The sequence below is a fragment of the Octopus bimaculoides genome, chromosome 10 (genome assembly GCF_046866305.1).
Source record: "Octopus bimaculoides isolate indiv1 chromosome 10, ASM4686630v1, whole genome shotgun sequence".
In the NCBI taxonomy this organism is placed as follows: Eukaryota; Metazoa; Mollusca; class Cephalopoda; order Octopoda; family Octopodidae; genus Octopus; species Octopus bimaculoides.
Window position 1 is genome coordinate 3,814,308 of NC_142937.1, and position 17,714 is coordinate 3,832,021.

The 17,714-nt window shown below is 34.1% G+C and overlaps 1 protein-coding gene and 1 non-coding gene across 5 annotated transcripts in view; both read left to right on the forward strand.

Annotated features, from left to right (window-relative positions):
- The window catches only part of LOC106869052 (neuronal acetylcholine receptor subunit alpha-3), a 743,068-nt gene that overhangs the window by 479,359 nt on the left and 245,995 nt on the right, over positions 1 to 17,714 (forward strand). The gene's annotated exons all lie outside the window — the stretch shown is intronic.
- LOC128248945 (U6atac minor spliceosomal RNA) lies at positions 4,278 to 4,393 on the forward strand. The gene has a single exon (XR_008265101.1). It is a non-coding gene; the product is annotated as a U6atac minor spliceosomal RNA (small nuclear RNA).

Consider the following 17,714-nt stretch of genomic DNA (forward strand, 5'->3'; position numbering starts at 1 on the left):
GTCCCCAAAATAAGAAGGAGTTTCTACTTCATAAACATGAGTTACACCACAGTCATTTTGTGATCTTTGCTACCCTGGTATTTATTAACCAATTTATTTTGTCCCAGTTAATTATTTACTTAGAGAAAATAAATACATAATATATATATATATATATATATATATATATATATATATATATATATATATATATATATATATATATATACACATATACATACATACATACACATACACACACACACACACACACACACACACACACACACACACATACTTATGCATGTTTATACATATCTTTTATCCCTTACTTGTTTCAGTCATTAGACTACGGCTTTACTGGGGAACTGCCTTGAAGAACTTTTAGTCGAATGAATCGACCCAAGGTCCGAGGTTTTTCAAGTCTGGTACTTACTCTATCCCCCTCTGCGAAATCGCAAAGTTACGGGGACGTAAATACACCGACACCGGTTGTCAAGCGATGGTGTGTGACAAGTACAGACACAGAGACACACACACATGTATACGCATATATATATATATATATATATATATATATATATATATATATATATATATATATATATATATATATATATATATATATATATATACGACAGGCTTCTTTCAGTTTCCATCGACCAATCCACTCACGAGGTTTTGGTCGGCCCGAGAATATAGTAGAACACACTTGCCCAATGTGCCACAGAGTAAGAATAAACACGGAACCATGTACTGGAAAGCAAGCTTCTTAAAACAGAGTCATGCGTGCGCCTCTATACACATACATCCGAGAGCGGGTGCTGTGAAGTTCCTGGTTTTAAAGCTATCGCGAAAGATCTGATTGGAAGTCCAAACTTCCGACTTCTTTTACAGTGCTTAGAAAAATTGAAGGACCGCTGCAATAAGTGTCAGAATCTGAGAAAGAGAGATATTGAATGAAATTGTATTTTCTTTTACCGAAATCCAAGAACTTTACAGTACCTCATCGTACAAAGAGACAGAGGAAAATAGTCCAATAGATATTATATTAGGCCTCCTTCTTACTTTACTATAACTATGGTGTGTGAGATTGTTGTCAAAGAATTGCTGCATGTAGATGAAGGCTACTTGAATGGCTATCACGATCAAAACGCCGTACACCAAATGACGTTGTCTTTTGGAGTATTATCAAAGATAAAAACTTTTCAAGAAAACCACGGACTGTTGATGATATGATTCAATTCTTTAGAAAATCGTGCCAAAAAATTTATGACATTAAAGAAAATTTTGCCAAAGTGTACTTGAGTGCAGAAGCAAGGCTACATGAATATAAATACTGAATGCAGGCAATTCGAGCACTTAAGAGATTATGCTTCAGACATTGTAGTTTGTTTAGTTATAATAAGTATGTAATCTTCTGGGAAACTAAATAATGCTAAGGTGATATAATTTTATAATTATTTATATATTTTCCCATACTAAAAACTAAACTTGTGCAATGTTCTCTGAATGTATATATGAATACATATACAATCACCGGCTTCCACCTCTCTCTCTCTCTATTTCTCTCCCTCTATCTCTCTCTATCTCTTTCTATGTATGTGTGCTCATACATACATACATACATGCATACATACATAGATACATACGTACGTACATACATACATACATACATAACACACTGCCTAAATACCAATCTTGGGAAATTAGGCTTCTCAAAACCAGAAAGAAGAAAGCTAATTCGAAGACTGCAGATCTAATCCATCACTGGAACGGTAAACATCTGTAAAACGTTCCATAAGTTTATCATTTAAATATAAATGAGCATGTCTAGATATACAAATATATGCATGAACATACATACATAAAACATACAAATCTGCACATAATGCATCCATCCATCCATACATACATACATACATACTTACATACATACCTTGTTGTTGATGTTGAAATTCCAGTGAAGGAGCCTTGGATCTAGATTAGAAACTGATTCTTTCTCTATTGGCAAGAAATCTTGAAATAAACTGAACAATGACATACATACATGGAAAGATAAATAGGTACATACATAAATACATAGACATATATATATGTATATACGAGGTGGTATCAGACGAGTTATGCTTAATAAAATATAACTTATTTACCTAAGTTTTAACATCATCTCCTTCGAAATAGTTACCATTCGCAGCAATAAACCGGTCCGAGCGTTCTTTCCACGATTGGAATCCGACCTGGAACTCGTTTTCCGTAAGCGAGTCAGTCACATTCTACGATTCGCTCTTGATCTCGACAACGGTGTTAAAACAGCGACGTTTCAGCTACATTTTCAATTTGGTCGAAGAGATAGAAGTCCGTAGGGGCTAAACTAAATTAATAATGTGGGTACGAAGCCGATACTATGTTGTTTTTGGTGCGAAACTAATGAATGATGAGTGCTCGATGACATGGTGCATTGTCGTCGTAAAGAAACCAGATGTTAGGATTGCTTGCACGGACCCATGCGACAGACCAACATCAGAAATATCGCTGGTTGTTCTCCTCATGCACAAGCTCATGAATATTTTTCACATTTCCGAGGGTGACACTAGTAGCAGGACTTCCAGATCACTCATTGTCTTCAAGGGACGTTCTTCTGCTTTTGAAGCGCCCGTGCCACTCGAAACATTGAGTACGACCCACTGCTCGTCGCCGTAAGCTTGCCAAAGCATGCTCAATGTCTCTGTAGCTGACGCGCCAGATTTAACGCAAAATTTCACGTTGGCTCTTTGATCGAGCTCTCTGTCCATGACAAAAATCGCAGTATACACAGACTGCAGTATACACGTAATCGCAAAAAACACAAATCTCACAGATTGCGAAGTAAACACAATCGTGTTACTCGGCACATTGCCTCATGAAGGTTACTGCTAGCTAACAGTGCGCACGCAGCCACGTGCTGCCATCTTTTGGTGCATTATAGAACTAGTCCATGAATTTTTTGATACCATCTCGTGTATATGTGCATTTGTGTGTATGTAGGGGGGGGGGCGTGTGTGTGTATCCATATACATGTTCACATACGTAAGCCATATCTATATAAAGTACCTTGTAGAATAGTCATGATAACCATTTCAAACATACCAGGAGCTTTTACACTGTCAATTTACCTGGTAGAAACAGTAACTAAGGCTCTATCAAGCCACTGCATAACGCCTTAAAAGCGAAAGATATATAAAACATCTAAGTTCGGAGATCCATACAGCAACTATAGCAACAGCCATAGTGCTATACTTGTTTTTGATTTGTATACTCTTATACAGAGGCCTCTCTTGGTCCGGGTTAGAACTGCTGTAAACACTATATATAAATAAGTCTTTCTAATTTTGGCTCAAGCCAGGGACTTTTGAGGAGGTCCCAGTACTCAACTGGTACTCTCTTTATTTACTCCAAAAGGACGAAAAGCAAAGTTGACCTCAGCGGGATTTGAACTCGGAACGTAAACCGAAAGGAACGCCGCTAAGCATTTCTGTTTTTTTTTCTTTCTTTCTGACAGGCTACTAACTATTTTGCCAGTTTGCGACCTCTTCTATATGTAAATAACCCTTTCTACAATAGTCAGAAGGCCTGGAAATTTGAGAGCACGACAGACAAAGTCGACCGCTGAGGAATTTGGAGTTAAAAAGTAAAGTGGGATGAAGAGTCGCAAAGCATGTTGTCTGCCATGCTGACTATTCTGCCAACACGCTACTTACGTTGTAAATAATGGCGATTGATATGTAATGATATGTAGCGAAGAAAAAAAATCTATATAATATGCATACACACACATATTTACGCATGTGCAAATACAAAGAAAACACATTCGTTGACAATTGCTGATACACATAGAGAAACTTTACATATGCAGTTTTATCCTATAACTTGTGACACATATATATACAAGAATGAATTGCAAGATGAAGTCGATGATGTCATCAGATTTTTGACGCTATCTAAGAAAATAACGAAAATAAATAATTAAAACAAAGTTTGCTTCAAGACACAAAATAAAACAATATTTTCAATTTACATTTCGTATTTACATTTTATTAAAATCTTAATATATAGTGATTATAACTTCTTTGCAATATGATATTTAAATACTTTCATACATCATTTCTCAAATTCTAGATTTTTGCACATATACGCAAATCATACACATACATACATACATATATACATACATACATACATACATACATACATACATACATACATACATACATACATACATACGCATACAGGCAACATGTGCTAATTATAGATGCACATATATGTATTAAGAGAGTGGCGGTTAGCACTCCCCTTTACAGGGATAGAAGAGATCATTTGAACTTTCTAATATTCATGGGCATTACTTTCTACTTCAGAACAATCTATTCTTTATAGGGGTGAGTATATGATACGAAGCTTGCTTCCCAACCATGTCGTCGCTGTCTTGGATTCAGCTGCATGAACGGCGACTTCGGCAAGTGTTTCCCACTATAGCCCCGGGCCGACCAAACCTTGTGAATGGGTAGTATATGTGCATACGTGTATGTGTGTATACACGTATGGGTCTTAGTGATTGTGTTTGACTTCCCATCACCACTTGACAACCGATAGAATGACCTGCATGCACCGATTCTTCTTGATCCCCTGGTCCTGGTGAATGACGCCTTTCTCCCAATCAGGTGGCAACCCATCAAGTATGGGTCTGTTTGGATAGTTGTTGCTGGTGAGGAATTCACAAGGTCAGAATGCAAATTCTACCTCAACCTCTTTTACGATACGCAGAGGAAACGTTGCGTCTATTCTTTAACATACATGATTCAGTATAAATATTTTTTCATAACCACTTGCTTATTGCTAGGCTACTTATTAATACACAAATATACATACATACACACGCACATATGTGCATGTATCTGTGTTGGTGTGTGTAAATGTAAACACAGTTTGGGCGAATGTTTAATAATTTCGCTTCACAACAACAGGCTCTCAGGTTCAATCTTAGTCATGGTATCTTAATCAAATGTTGTTTTCTATATGTTCAGTCAGCCCATGCTTGGGAAAAAATTCGATAATCTTAAACAGTATAGCAACTATAGGGAAGATTGTACCAGTTATTCTGGTACTACGCCCTTGTCACTCTCAACTCCGCTTATTCTGTGCAGGAGTTCCATTATGATTTGTAGAATACTCAGTACACTAATGCAATAGTTTCATGAGAATTTGTTTCATTTTATCGAATAAAGAGACTCCCATCTTAAAGCGGCGGTGAACTGCAATATCTGATGACATTTCTTATGTAAAATATCTCAAGGGCGTTTGGATTCTGAGGTAACCACTCGGCGTGATGAGCAAAGCTGTCTTTCGGCTGCTCTTGTGCCGAATCTCCTAATTCTCTCTACTAACTGTATCTCCTTTCTCTCTATCATATTATTGCTTTCCAATTTTACAGCTAACGATTTCGCTCAGCTCTTCATCTCGAAAATATCTACTGTCAAGTATATTTCATTACATTCATGTTTTTCTGACATCTATTATAAGAGACATTAACCTCGTTGGCCTCACAGTCCTCTAAGCTCTACAACTCGCATGACAATTTATTCCTCTAAGCTCTACAACTCGCATGACAATTTATTCCTCCAAGCGCAACCATTTTAAACAATGTGACAGTTTGGATAGAACAAATACTGGTGACTCTTCAACTCTGAGTACGACACATCCAAGTCACCAACTACAGTACTTTTCAGCGAAGAGAGGAAAAAGGAAAATACTGTATTATTCATTGCTATATGACCAATATATTACGAGTGAGAAATAACAAGTGTTTCACCTAACAATTATTCTTTATATCAACAAGAAAAAAGAATACTGAAAATATTTAGCTTATGTACTAAATAATTTTCTTTTGATTACTTATTTAATTAATTTCACAATTAAAGAACAGGGATACCGATATGGCAGCAAAAAATAAAAGTGTGTACATTGTATACTTTGTAATTTTTCTTGATTCTACATTTTATCGTTTCTTTAGAAAAAATTCAAACCATGAAATTGAATCAAAAATAGTTTGTAACTATTGTTTAGGAAAACAAAACTATTCTTAAAGCAATTAACTCTTCCACCCGATTGAAAATATAAACTGAATTAAATTTGCTTATGGCAAAAGATTATGTTCCCATTTGCATTACTTTATATTTCGATTCTTTATTTTATTCAATAACCAGTAAACATGTGACAAACATTCGCAAATATTTTATTTAATTTTTGTTTTGTTTTTGCAACAGATAACTAATTCCAAGATTGAATACAATGCCACGAAGCAAAGACTAAAGAATAACAATAACACGAATAAACACAAACCAGTAAACATAATTAGTGTTATCTCTTTGCTGTTGTTATCATTTCAAAAACTGTACACAAGCAATCGATGATAGTAACGTAGCAAGCATTGACGCACAAACAGAAACAATGAAATGCGGCGGGGGAAGTACTGAATAATATTTTGCAAATGCTATCTACGTCCATTATATTAAAAACATTGTAGAACAGGTTGCAGCAGAAGTGGTGAGAGCCAGTTAGTATGATAAAGTTATCTTCATATTTTTTAACATCAAATGTTTTTAATGCATACTTTCATTTCTATACTTCTAAAAACATTTATTTGGTTCCGAAAATGGCATTTCTGTCTCTGTAACTGACAATATGTTAAAATTGATAAAATTGTGGTATAATGTAAATACTGAAACAATGTATATGAAATAAGTACCATATGGTTAAATAACTATAGTCAAAAACTACAAATAGAGAAGAGACTCTGAACACTATAGAAACTGTGTACAGAAATATTAGTAGCATACGCTAAATATAGTAAACAATGAACTAACTTACAACTTCCTGTCATATATTTGTGAGATTCAATTGATTTTTAGTCGTAGAAACACTACAATAAAATGTCATATCCAGGAAGTACATCAAGAGAAAATCAGTTTGGTACAACGTATATCACTACATGGCTAACTCACAACTGTTTGCTCAGGCCTGGCCTTTATCTGGAGGTTCGATTTCTGAACCTTCTGAGGTATTATTCGTTTGGCAAGCGCCTTCTACTGAAGACTCCGGTTTTGCCAAATCTTGGCGAGTAACAAATTAAGATCGTCGAATAATTTTCACTTGTTTGTGGTTGGTAGATGTTATACGTCATCCGGCTTCACAGCAGCAATTTGCCATTGAGTACCTTCAGCAACAGCCTCTTTGTGGTGTTGCTGACGGTATTCACACTTTTCGAGTTATACATCGACCTAACTCTTGCACGCTGTAATACTTCTTTAGATTTAACTTCAACTAAATTATCTTACAATTAGCAAAAGTGAGCTCAGGGGTGGGAGAAAAATAAGATTGCAACAATACAAAATAACTTTACGCTATTTTAACCTTTAAATTTTACTTTACTTGAGCAGATAACACTGTGTAACACGATTCTTGTAAAATGACTAATATTTCGTTCAAAGGTTGCTGTTGTTACATTTATTCAAACACCAAAGAATCCCTCTCAACACATGGCTATAATACTCCCCTTTTAATTCAGCTCGTGATCAGAGAAGCACATATTGCCAGTCACTCAGGGATAGGCTCAACTGGTTAAGTTCAAACAACTGACAAGCAAATAAATGGAGTTTATTTGTGATGTTGAGCAGAATATTTGCTATAACAATATTCCTGCTTCGGCAAGTCCGCGCTGGATCTATCTAAAACGACATGGAAAATAGGCCAGTTTCAAAACATTGATGTCTATATCATAAAAGCGAAATTTGATGTGAATAGTAGTCATTTCTTCTGATTTCTCCATAGAAACAAACAGGGAATAACACTTACTGACCAAAGACAAAAACAATTAAAATTTAGTTCAGGTGTAATTAGGACTAGGGGGTTATTTTTGGAATTATTGAATAAATCAGCAAAATAGTTTACCACTAGCATGGAGTATTTATATATATTATCGATCCCAAATTTATGTTCTTTAAATTCTCCTTTTTATTCTCTCTCTCCCAACACGCACACACATTCACACGCAATTGCACACACATATACATATGTATGTATATGTGTATGTCTGTGTGTGTGTGCGTGCGTGTTTATATATGTATATATATTATTTTACTTGTTTCAGTCATTTCACTGCGGCCATGCTGCTGCACCGCCTTTAGCCGAACGAATCAAACCCAGGACTTATTCTTTGTAAGCCTAGTACTTATTCTATCGATTTCTTTTGCTGAAAAAGACCAACACTGGTTGTCAAGTGACAGTGGGGAACAAACACAGACACACAAAAATATACACACATATGCACACACACATACATACAAACACACACACACACACACATATATATATATATATATATATATATATATATATAAATATACACATATATACATATATATATATATGTGTGTGTGTGTGTGTGTGTGTGTGTGTGTGTGTGTGTGTATTTAGATCTCTACCAAATATTTGATGAAATATTGTAACTGTTATCAACGTAGCAAAATTCTCACACGTTTATACGAGAAGTTTTCGGCGGGCAATCTAAACTGGTCGTGTGCATGCGTGCATATATATGTATGTATACGTTCGTATATGTAAGTATTCGTATTGATGTGTATATATATATATATATATATATATATATATATTTATGTGCTATCTGAGTATATTCCACTGATGAAGGCAGAGCCAGAAATCCGGGATCTAGAATTATCCAATAATTTTTTTGCTAGTTTATTTTGTCTCTCTGTCTTTCCCCTTGGTGCTGTATGAATATTTAATGTGGTTTTAGAGTCAAAGTTGGACTGCTATTCCAAGCATGATGGTATCTTTTAGATACTCTAATTTATAATTGATATATATATATATATATATATATATATATATATATATATATATATTTATATATACGATGGGCTTCTTTCAGTTTCCGTCTACCAAGTCCACTCACAAGGCTTTGGTCAGTAGTAGAAGACACTTGCCCAACGTGCCACTTTGTGTCTGAACCCACACAGCTACTTCTGCGCCTATATATATATATATATATATATATGTGCGTTTGTGTGTGTATGTGTGTGTGTGTGTGTGTGTGTGCGTGTGTGTGTGTGTGTGTGTGTGTGTGTGTGTGTGTGTGCCACAAAACCTTCGAATCTGAGAAACAATGAATTAAGTATTATTCTAGCCTAATAAGCTTATGAGGTCAATCAAGTAATAAAAAATATTTGTAATCAACTTAGGCTATGATCTCATGAACAGTTTCGATCATACGACGATGAAGGCCTACTCACAACATGATATAAAATATATATATAAAATATAAAATATTGGCTTTAAATTCTGTTACAAGGACAGTGATTTGGAGGAAGCCAGTAAGTAACTGGTACGTATTTTGTCGACGCGAAAGGATAAAAAGTCAAGTCGACTTCGGTACAATTCATATATGTGTACTCACACACTCGTATATATGTTCACATGCTCGTGCATGGACATAGACACACACGTATGTATATATGTATGTATGCATGCATGCACGCACGCATGCATATATGTATGCATGCGTGTATGTATTTCTCACCGATGTATATCGGCGATGAATATATGCAACGATGAGAGCGCCGAAAAACTACTGTTTCACGAATGTATCTTCTGAGCCAAACCAAGTTATAGACTCCCATCCATCACTTCTACCGTCAAGAATCTATTGAACCGTGAATTACCCCGTTAGAAATACCTAACCAACCAAACTAATTTTCACAAATTGCGACATAAATAAATAAATGTTAATCATATAGCTTATTGTATACTGATATGTATTCCGATGAATGATTATACTAGATAATTATATCATAATTACATTGTATAGTTCTAATAATTAGATATTCTTTACAATCACTCTAGCAATCAGTTGATGACAATTACAATCTTTATTTCACGAAAGTTTTGTTAATTATACATCGTTCTCTTGCTGGCTTATGACAAAATGCTGTAATTATTTTATGACTAGAATTATCTGAGAAATCGCTGCCATAGACAGTGGTTTGAACTCTTAGTTGATGAGGTCGTTCAACTGGTTGTCTAACACTAAGTATATTAACATAGGTATGAGATACGCGAGAATCTACCAACAATATAGCGATTTGGTAATAAGTAATGCCGTGGTGTCGAATATTATTTTATTTCTCATTTCTTCTTCTCACACAAAAGGAAATAGCCTGTAACATTAGATATTTCACTCTTCATAGCAGTCGAAGTCATCAAATTTCTAGAAATTTTTCAATGGATAAATTGTCACTAACGTAGACTATCAGTGGCTTCATTTCTCCAGATTCCAGGTTTTACTGTATAATACAATAGATATATGTACTATATCTATTGTATAATATAGGTGTCAAAGTAGCAAGCGCAAGTTATGTGAATAGTTAGCACACAGGACAAAATGCAGAACTACATCTCTTCAAGCTTTACATTCTGAGTTCACATTTCACCAAGGTCGATTTTAATTACCATCATTTCGGGGTCGATAAAATACACATCTGCCTATAGTGGAAAGAATTACTTTTGAAGTGTGTAACTCCTTAAAAAAAAAAAAAAAATAAATTCACAATTTTCATGAACGAGGATTCAACATAGTAATTAGCAATTCAAAATTGAATACTAAGATCCCTTTCACTCAGTCCTCTCCTGTTGTGCTAGTTCACTATTCTTGTAATAAATATTGGTTTCAAATATTGCCACAAGACCAGCAGTTACAGTGAAGGGTGTAAGTCGGTTACATTGACCCCATGGCTTAACTGGCACTTATTGTATCGACCCTGAAAGGATGAAAGGCAAAGTCGACTCTTGAGGCATTTGAACTCCGAACGTAAAGATGGGCGAAATGACGCTGAACGTTTTGTCCGGCGCGCTAAACGATTCTGCCACCTGGCCGCTTTACCCTCGTTATCTATATTGCTTTGAAATGTTGGCACAAAGTCAGCAATTTCTGAGGAGTGGCTAAGTCGATTAAATCGACCCCAGTGCTCAACTGGTACTTATTTTATCGATCACGGAAGGATGAAAGGCAAAATCGACCTCGATGGAATTTAAAGTCACAACGTGAAGACGAACGAGATGTCGCTAAGTATTTCGCCCCGCATGCTAACAATTCTGCTAGTGCACCGCCTTTATCCCTTGTTATAGATATTGATATCTTTTAATTAGATACAAACAAAGCTTCACGTAGAATGATTCATATTGACTAAATATACTTTAATATAAAACTGGTATTTATTATACTGACGACGGTCAATTATAATCGACACTATATATGGAGTTCCCTGCACGTAACTATTCAGATATAGCCTGTTTCTACTCTGCCTCCATATAATTGATTTCATATGGAATTATGCCACATTACTGAGCTATAAGCTGTTTTTTATTAGAAACCTAACTTCCTAGTTTATTGTTGTTATATTGTCTTTTCACTCCTCTTATGTAACAAATTCCATTCTTTGCAATTTGGCATGTTTAATCCGCTTCTCTGCACAGAAGCAAAGTCATTTGTTCTCATATGTGTGCGCCTCTTTCTCTATGTCTGTCCCACTTCCTCTACGTGTTTATCTATATACTTATCTATATGTGTGTTGAGTATATGTAAAATGTATGCAAGTGTGTGTACGTGTCAGTCTCTGTTTGTTCTTTCTGCAACATGTTCTGCTTCATTTTTCCTGAAGCCACATAACGAATATTACATACATCCCATCTATCTCAGGAATGGAAACTTTTTGATTTTATCTGTATTTCCGTGTGCAACTCCATTGCACTTGTATGACACTTTTCAAAGTTTACTAGCATAACTCCAAATCTTTCTCCTTTCTCTCTCTCTCTCTCTCTATATATATATATATATATATATATATGCATTTATATATATATACTTGCGTATAAATATATATATATATATATATATATATATATATATATATATATATATATATATATAAGTATATAATATACGTTATTATCATCATCATCATACATACATATATACGATTCATGAGGCTTCTCTTCGGTTTAAAATCAGCCGTTTCATTATTTTTCATATTTTGTTATTTGGAAAGAAATGCTATGGGGAAGCAGCTGTTCGAAATATAATTCTTTCCTAATGAAAATTTTGATAAAATCTTCAACATACTTTTGTATTTCTTTTGCTAAGTATATTATCAAAATTTTTAGAATGTACAAAACTGCCCTGAAATCTCTTTAGAGCCTATTATAGAGATACATTAATAAAGTACAATATTATCTAAATCTAAATGAGACACTCGATCGCGGGAGGAATATATGAATACTTATTATAATGAATATTGAATAATAAATAAAGATTCCAGTTGACTGTATCCTTTTTCAGTTGTACTTTAGGCGTTCGTTGTCATTAGACATAACGACTATGTCGATTTCCCTCAAATTAAAACTGCACATCGTTAAACTCCTTTCTATAGGAAGAGGCTGCTTTGTTCTACTGAAATTGGGATGGTTGTCATGTGTTGCTATTTGAAATCAGTTATTTGAGAAAAACATATTATCAATGTGTAGATGTGTTAAGTAGTACAGAATTTGAGAAATGCAGTATCCCAGTTCATTCACATGCTTTCAAATGGACTCCTAGCTTAATCTGTTCATTAAGACAAGTGATTTTCAGCAGAGAAAGGGATTCATACTTTATCTCTTTGGAGATGAAAACGAAAAGATTTATGATCCTAGTTAGTGTTTCAATACAATTATTTATGTTATACACACAGTTTACTCCACTTGCGAACAGAATCGTTCCTATTCTATATAGCTATATTAACGAAGATTTGACTACTATTTTTAGAAAGCAGAGTGTCTATATAGAGACTTCTTCCTTTCCTAGAGCGAATAATTGTTTATAATCATGGTTTCTTCTACAGCGCCGTATCTTGAGCTCAAATTTTGTGTAAAGAGATTATCTATGTCACGTTCTCTATCGTAAAGACAATGTAATCGATAGTATCCTTGAGATCCAATTGCTCTAGGGACTTAACAACTACAATCAATTTACTGAATATCGATTGCATTTCTTAGAAATATTCGTATATGAAAAATAAACATGAAATAATGCTGTCCTGTCAAAGGAAAAGCGATACATTGTTTATGCATTGAGCTGTACAGCATACGAAATGTGTTCTCCTTGAAAATGAATTTCAAATAACTTAGAAGTGTAGAAGTCTACGAATATCATTAGTTTTAGAAAACATTGAGTTTGTTGTAATAATTTTTGTTTTTGAGCAAATAAAAATATTGTGTCTTTCACTATTTTTTTCCTCTAGGGACACACTAATAGAAAGTTTCCACTTCGTTATATATTCTGCACAGTTTTACCCAAGAGGTTAAGACTATCCTAATTTTCTTAAACCAATTAATTTCAAGGGAGACTTATGGATGAATCCTAATTCACATGATTTTAAAATGTACAGAGAAACTTACTTTAAAATAATACAGAGATAAGAAAGAAAGAAAGAAAGAAAGAAAGAAAGAAAGAAAGAAAGAAAGAAAGAAAGAAAGAAAGAAAGAAAGAAAGAAAGAAAGAAAGAAAGAAAGAAATATATAGGGAGAATACAACTCGTCTAAAACGTTAATTTATTAATACAAATAAATGATGGGGGAATTGTACTGCAGTGGAAACATGCGCAATACAACAAACATTTTATGTCGTACAAATAATTTTTAAATTTGAATATTTCATTTTATTTGATAGGCAGTTTGAATAATTTATGCAGACCATTCTGGAATAACAAACTAGCATGTAACCTTCCAGAAATAATATTTGTAAAGAGATTACTCCCTTGATTCTCATGAATAAAAATTAGTTGAAAACGCTTGTTCTGACGTTTAAAATAACTCCGTGTTCATCTTTGAAGATATTCCTTAGAGGCGATTTGTACAACAAAACTAATATAAAATAATGCATCCAAGAAGTGTTCGTCAGAACATTTCATTGAAATTCTGGGAGTGTAAAACATTGAGATGTTTCAATTCTTAGAATATCGAGTGGGATTTCACAACCATCTATCATAAAAATAACTTCGCTCAGGATGTGCCTGTTGTTTGTAACTGGATGATCAACGTTGTTTTTCCTATTTCCTGTCTTTACATATTTATTTATGCTGTATGAGTCTAATATATTCCCAAGAATGTAGTATAGTTAGTATTTTGGCAGATGAAGAAGAAAGTAAGTTAGGATCTTCAATCATTGAAATAGAGAAGATATTAATTTCCTATTTAGAGAGAATAAAGAAGACAGGCGACTTTCTGTTTAGAATTTTTTTTAAGGAGAAAAATAAAGCAAATTAATAATCCAGAATTATATATTCAATGGAAAACATTCTGAGAATACTGCACTCCACTTTAAGGTTTTGAAGAAGATGAACATCATTGATACAATATGGAAAATATTCCATCAGCATTGCCAAATAATTCAGCTTCTACTGAAATGAAATTCACAGCACATAAGCACATTATGATTCAGCTGTTTAACTACAACCAATCCTACTTTATTGTTTCCTCCTAAAACATATCAAGACAAAAAAAGGTCCCATAACCTTCAAATCATACTTCGGAAATTCGGAAATTTTTTTACGAAAATTAGACGTCTTTCAGTGTTTGGTCTTACCATATCATGTACCGTGTTGAAATTTCACAACTGATAACTTCACATGGCATACTCAACCACTTGGAAGTTGTTAATATGAGATTCTATTCTGGTTTAACCCAAGTACATTTCTTATCCACCAAACGTAATATCAAATATTATCTCCGATCTGTTATTCATCATTTAAAACTATATTATCTTTTGAATTTTGTATGACAGTAGGGTTGCCATATGAGAACGATTTCGTTGGGTGAGTCTAGTTGACTAAGTAATCAAATGCAAGCATCCATATTAATCTTTGTAAATGCATCTTAATCTTCCTTATTCTACATACTGCATCCAACATATTCAACATCGGAATATGTTTCGATCACCTAAAGCATACTATTTTTCAGATATTGAATCGCAAACATTAAATTAGGGGAGGCGCGTAGCTTAGTGGTTACGGTGTTGGACTCATGATCGTAACATTGTGGTTTCGATTATTGGACAGGTGACGCGTTGTGTTCTTGAGCAAAGCACTTTATTTCACGTTGTTCTTGTCTACTCAGCCGGTAAAATTGAATAATCCTGCGACGGAACGGCGTCCCCTCCAAATGGAGAATATATACATCGGAAAACCGGCCCATATGAGCAGATATAATTCGAGAAAGTAATTTTACCTTTTACCACAACATTGAATTAAAAAACTTCACCTGATAGTGCTTAGGTCAATGGTTGAAATCTAAGTTTAAGAACATATTTATATTACATTATATATTAGATTCCTATTTACACAGTGTCCCTTCTAGATTCCTACTTACTTAGTGTCCCTTGCAGAACAAAGTGTGCAGTCATTGATTTTGCAACATATCTTATATTTCTACCCCCAGTTGTCACATTCGGTTAAAATGTCTTACGGTTAAGTTGGCTCTTATGAATTTCCCTGAAGAGAAGATTACATACATCTTTATCAACATCACTCATTCCTTTGGAAGTACCCATTTGTAATCTTCGAAACATATGTCGGAAATAAAAGAATTCATTTAACATATGCGTATTACTCCAATTATTAAATTATATATACATATATATATATATATATATATATATATATATATATATATATATATATATATATATATATATATATATATACACAATGTAAAAACGTACATATACACATACATAAATGCAGGCTTACTCTTCACACACATTTATATACCCTTTTACACTTTTACTAGTTCCAGTCATTTGACTGCAGCCATGCTGGAGCAGCACCTTAAGGGTTTTTTTTTTTAGTCGAACAAATCGACACCACGACTTATTTTTTTGGTAAACCTAGTACTTATTCTATGAGTCTCTTTTCCCGAACCACTACGTTACGCTGATGTAAACAGATTAACATCGGTTGTCAAGCGATGGTGGGGTAAACAAACGCAGACACAAACACACAAATATATATTATGGCTAAGATCAAGATCTAATATCTATTATTATCAGTATATATATATATATATACGTGTGTGCGTGTGTATGTATATACGACGGGTTCTTTCAGTTTCCGTCTACCAAATCTACTCACAATGCTTTGTCGGTCCTCGGCTATAGTAAACGACATTTGCACAAGGTGGGACTGAACCCGGAATCTTGTGGTTGAGAAGCAAGCTTCTTACCAAACAGTCACGCCTGCATCTATACAAATATATTTGAATCCATATAGTATTGATACAGTTACTCACCTATCTCTCTTTATGATTTGAAGATGTCTCTTCTCAGAATGTCAGCATTTCCCAGCAAGAGAATCTTATGTTGTTGTAGCTTGTGGGGCTGAGTATTATATTTGATACATTATTCTTTAAACCATTGCTTTCTCTTATGTATCCTAGACATCAGTTATTAATGATAACGTTTTATTAATATATATTAGCATTTACGATACCTTTGTCTGTTGAGCTATATATTAAGAGGTGAAAATCCGGAGTCCGAAAAGACTAGTGATAGTATGTGTAGGCAACAAAATCCTATGGCGAGAAAAAGAATCGAATGCTCAGGAATTGACCCTTAGTATGTGAAATGAAACTAATGCTTTCTATTTCAGTCGAAGGATCAATCACAAAAAGTCTAATTCCTGCCCCTTTTTGCCGTACACAAACTTCACAACTTCTTAGTAGTTCTAACATTTGCTTTTTCTTTAATTGCAATGACTTACAATTCACCTGCAGGCTATATTTGTAATATATTTGATAATTACTTTAGTTCTATATTCAGATATCTTTTGTTAATGTACATATACATAAACACACAATTGTTGACCGATCTTTTTCAGATAATTTCTCTAGTTTACATTTATACTATTTAATACAAGTATCGTTCTTGTAGTATTTACACATACATTATTATCTAATGTATGTATCCAACTGTTCTTTTCTGTGCATGTATAATTAACCACTGTTATATATTATCAAGTTTGGGTAACCAGCTGTTTTGATATGTAATATACAGTCTGTGTTTTATATTTATTATCCAGTATAAGTATCCTGCTGTTTAATTCTGTCGTTGAGTAAACTATTCCGTGTAAACTGATAATGAATATCCTATAACAATCAATTGTCTCTCGAAAGAACTTATATATACATGCAGGAATTTTAGTCAGCGGATGTTTACAGAATGATTTTGTACCGTTTAATGTCGGGCTTTAGACTCATCTCGCAGTAGTTTCAGCCTGCAGGTATTTACATGTTTTTCTCGCAGAATCTGATGTATAGGCACACGTCTCCTGTAGTAACTTTCTTTCCTTGAAACTTTTTAACTCAGCAAATATTTACAAAATAGTTATTTTTGTAATGTTTCATATTGTGGCATTAGGCCCGTGTTACCGCTTACGTTCTCTTATCACAATCACTGGATTTCTGCTGTTTTACAATCATTTTGATTATCTTTTTTCATGTTTCTCTCTATGGACTGCGTTCATGTCGGGCCACCAACTTTAAGATTGTTCGTTGGACGAATCGACCACTGTACTTATACCTTCTTAACCCTGATA